The following is a 5,132-nucleotide window of genomic DNA, read 5'->3' as shown; positions in this document are numbered from 1 at the left end:
TACTGTAGTGTATGAAAATAACATCCAGACTTTTTTGGAATGGGGTCATCACCTGTATGGACCACATACGCCAGACATCTAGTCATGCCTTGCGTCGTGCCCGCTGTCACTTTATTTTCTGCTTGGAGAGTAATGAGCTCAGACCAAGGGGCTTTGCGTTGCCTCAAGAGCCACACAAAACAGCAGTTTGTAATTGATCTCTCCAGCCCTTTCCTGCTTGGAGGCCTCTGTGGTTTCGCATAACCCCTGTCATTTAATTGACACATTTGGGAGTTATCCCCTTGACCTATTACTGTGACGCAGAAAAATGAAGTGTACCTTTTGTGTCCACCAGCAGACATGAGGACAGCTTGCAGCAGGCTGCTGGGACTGACTCTCCTGGAATTGCTGCTCTGGACTGCTGGCTCCAGCGGAGCTGTCCAGGTACCGACTTGGCATTTGTGTGTTACCACTCATCTTGCATCTCCTTCCCCAGTGTAACTATTTGCACACCAATTCCTTTCTCATAGGGACTGGCAGCCTGTGGCTCTATGACATATCCATCCATTATGTTTAACCTTAACTGTGTGTTGGGGGACAGGCCAGAGTGGGGTAAGGACCTTTTAAATAGAGGGGAAGACCAAATTGTGGGAAGAAAGGACATTTCAATAAAATGAAAGTGAATAGTGAAGAGTAAAGAAGACCTTTAAATAGTTGCTATGTTTTGGGAAGACATCAAAACACGATTTTAAGGGAGGAGGTATTGGGTGTTTTTATTGTGTTTTGTTTTTAATTCGGTTGTATATTAAATGAAACAAACAAATTAACAGGAACCGCATATAAATTAGCACCACTTTTAAATGCCCACAATAAATTGGAGGTGAATTTACTACGTGACGCCAACATTTAATGGCTTTTTAACCTTATATGTTTTAGATGAGAGAATTATAGCAAAAACAAAAGCATATACCCTTGTCTTTTTCTGATCTGAGAATGTTTCTCTCTTAAATTTGGGGCATACTGAGAGGTTGTATGAATATTAGTATAAGACTGACTTTTCTTATTGCGGTAAAATGTACATATCCTAAAATTTGCTATTTTAGCCGTTTTTAAATGTACTGCTCAGTGGCGTTCGTATGTCCACATTGTTGTACAACTGTCACCACCGTCTGTCCTTGGAGCTTTGGTTATCTTCAAGACTGACTTTTTTGGTAGGAGGCAAGTTTAAATCCCCCACCTGGTACTTGGATTTCTTTTACTTTTCACGTGATCTTTATATCACACCCTCCTCATCTGAGTATTTCCTCCAGACTGAAAGATGCTCAGTGTAGACATCCAATGGAAGGGAGGTCTAGGTGACCAAATGGATTGGGCAAATCATGGTTTAACTTCATCTCCAAAGTAAAGAAACAACCACAGATGGCTCCTGGTTTCATCCTAGGGATGCTCTTGTTTGCAAGTTTCCCCCAAGAAGCCATGTTAACTCAGGGCCACCCTGGTGACTTGAATTTCTTGGATGTGGGCTGTGACACAGTCTGGAACCAGTCATTTCCACTGTGAGGGAGCCAGGGAAGAGCCCCCAGGCCTGCTTTTGTGCACACAGAACCCCAGGCCAAGCTAGCGCTGGAGGAGCCCAGATCAGCGGGCATTCATGTGCATTTTCCAAGGACTTTCCTGCGAAGGAATTTTGGATGGACATATTTATTATCGTTGTATAGCAAATGATCTTCACATATTTTGGTTGAGATCAAAGAAACACCAGTTTAATTTTATCCAAGCTGATCACGGGAAGGAAAATAAAATCTAACTTCTGAGTACTCTGAAAATGTTGGGAATTCTACATTAAAGAAGATAAATATTTTTGGATTGATAACTAACCTGATACGTGAAAATCTATAAATATGAATAAAGGATGAACTAATTCATCCCATCTTAGTGTTCTCTTAAGTAGCAAGTTCCTAAAGGTGAGTGATTCTTTTTATAAGAACATTTCACATTGCTTACGATTTTACTGTGTATAATTTTAAAATATACTCTATAGTTTTATGGATTTAAAGCTTTAACAGGCTATTGGATAGCTTGTCACAAATTGACTATTGTTGCATTACCTTAGTATTAACTATATATAGGTATACTTTTCTCTATAGTCATTCAGTTTTCTTCAGATTCTATTTTTGTCATGTTTATAGTCAGACACAAAATTAAGTGGGTCCAAATTGTACAGTCTCTTCTATATTTGTTCAAAATAGTCGTGTCTTCCCTTAATTCACTTTGGCTTTACTCCTGCCATATTCCTGGAGGCCAAGAAAATGAAAGCTTATCTGGATTACACTGGATTGACATGATTTATTAGTAACAGAAAAATCGTTCACTCATGTATTCAGCAACCCCAAGACCACAGTGCTCTGTAGCACAGGCAAGCGTATGCCGTGTGTCTGCACTTGAAGGTCATCAAATGTGTTTGAGGAAACGAGAGCTCTGTATGGGACAAGTGTGCTTCAGAACTAGCCAGGATGTCTGGACCGCGCGTGGGATGTTTAAGTTCGGTTCCTACCTGGTGTCTCTGGAAAAAAACCAAGTTTCTGCGTGTGATTGATTTACTGGTCCTTGTAATCAGTATCTTCAGGTCTTAGGTTGCTATTTCAGTCACTTTACTGCCACCAGTATCACTTATTTGTAATAATTCTTGGAAAGTTTAGTCAAGAGAATTTTCTAAAATTCAAAAATGCTTGCTTTAAGTATTTTCAGCTTAGTCTAGATTGGGTTGTAAAGCCCATTTCCGTACAAGTGGTTTATTTAAGCTAGGAATGTGTTCTAAGAAGCATCCCTGAAATAGCCTATTTTTAAGCAAAGAAAATTTTCTTGTTCCTAATTTGTAAACCTCGAACGGAACATCTAGATGGAACCAAATAGAGGTTGGCAGTCAAAACTGAGTATCTGCAGAGCATTTCACAATTTCTTTTTGCTCACCCCTAAGTTTGCAAATGTGGAATGAGGCCAAATCGGTAACACTAGAATGCCTCATGGGTGGTGATGAGTTTACGCCATTGCACTTTATCATGCATCGACAGATTTATAAGGACAAGCACAAAAGTCTGAGACTCTCCTGGCCCAATTTCTATTAATCACTGCCATCCCCAACAAAAAAACTGGGAGACAATTTGGGACTCCTTCCAGTACCTGTGAAGTCTCAGCTTTTGTCCACTGTGCCCAGACTTTTGAGAGGGCCGGCTTCTCCTCTGGACTGAGCTTCATGGGACAGGACTCCAGGGCTTGGTGAAGAGAAGCAGCTGGTGCACACTAATGACTGAGACAAAGACCTGAAAAGCTGTTTGAATGTTCTGGAGCTTTCATTATGTGATTCCAAGTAGACACATTTATAACTCCCTTAAATGGGAGCAGAGATGAGGTGATGTGTGCTGAAAATGATGTTTGTTATGAAATATTCATATCGTTGTAGGTAAATCGGAAAGATCAACATTTATACCTCTTATCACAAACTACCGTTAGCCATAATTAACCATGCTGGATAGACAGATTAAAAGAAAAACTCAGCAGCAAGGTATATTTGACCTATGTTTAATTCATTAATCAACAAATGGTAAATGAGAAACGTTCATTTTTCCACTTGGTTTATATTTCACGAGGTAATAATGGAGTACTTTGATTGTGAGACCAGTTCTGAATAGCTGCATTTTCTGCCCTCCCCACTGTACCTCTTTCTAAGTGCGAGCATACTGGAAGATACTCTAGGTACAGCACAGGAAAAGGAAACACCACAGAATTCTCTTTGTAGAGCAGGATGTAAAATGTTGTTTTTTCCTTTAAAAATTGTGGCAGGGCAGTGCTTTTAAAACTATCCATGATGATGGACAGGTTTTTAAAATTTCCAATCCCTTGCAGACTGACACCTTTGTAAAGTACAATTAAAATGTTGCACCAAGATCAAATTGCTATAAAAGTTTCTGAATACTTCCTCTCAATTTCTCTACTTACTCTTGCGGACTGGCAATCAAGAGTTTGCAATGTGACGCTGGTCTATAGAGCAAACTTTAGTAGCACTGAAACAGGAGTTCCAGGCAAGAATCAATAGAATCTGATGTTATTTATCTGGAGGTTTGGGATTTTGTCCAGAGTGGGAGGTGGGAGGGCAGTGGCGTTGTTTCGTTGTATTTTATTATTATTATTTTTATTATTATTGGTCCAAACAAGGCCGCTGCATGGAGTCATATGGTGTGTACCTTGCCCAGGGCATCCAACTGAGGAGGTGGATGGGGGGCTTGCTTCTCCCCTCCAAGCGATGGCCTGTGAGGGAGGGGATGTGATTGCCACGGAGAAGGGGTGTCTTTTTGTACCAACGAAGATTGGTCCACTAGCCAAGTCCTGCACCAATGTGGGTACCTTTTCCTAACTAGTGTGAAAATTAATTAAGAGAAACCTCATTTAAAACGGAATTGGGAGGCTGGAAGAGAGAACTCGCATGCATGCAACACTCAACGCACACTACTAACCCCAGCAGGAGAGGGGCACCACGTATCTCCAAAGGAAGTGACGCTGCTCCCCTACCTCAGCAGGAGGAGGGAAAGGTTCCGCCTTGTCCAGTAACGGCTCGGCCAATGGGAGACCGACACGACTCAGCCAATGAGAAGCCACTCGGCTTCGCACTCAGTGTCCGCCAACGGACTCTCAATGACAACAGCCCCTCCCAAACACGCAAACGACGGTTCCCTTCACTGATTTCTCTGGACTCGCGTGTTGTTCACCATTAGATATGTGTCCCGAATTGTAATTCTTTGTTGTTCTCGAATAAATCCATTTTGCTAGCGAAATATCTGGCTATTTGTTTAAGGTCAACACTTGCATAAAGGCCTGCTTGGCGGAGGTCCTTGGATCAGCTGTTAGGTCGTCCCACTTACATTTGCAATAGGATGCAACTTTTTTGAGAAGGCTTTTACACATTTCTACATTCTCGTAGCAGAAATCAGCAAGAACCTCATTTTTATATCAGTTGTGTTTAACAGAAATATCTTCATTATCACATTTTATTTCTTTACTGAATTTCACGCTCCTGTGGGAAGGGATGTAGGTCTCATATCACTATGACTAGACCAGGACTCATACAAATATCAGTTGGATTTTGAACTGCAAGTTTA

The sequence above is a fragment of the Pteropus medius genome, unplaced genomic scaffold, assembly GCF_902729225.1.
Source record: "Pteropus medius unplaced genomic scaffold, Ma_sr-lr_union100, whole genome shotgun sequence".
Classification (NCBI taxonomy): Eukaryota; Metazoa; Chordata; class Mammalia; order Chiroptera; family Pteropodidae; genus Pteropus; species Pteropus medius.
Note: the sequence above shows the minus strand (reverse complement) of the source record.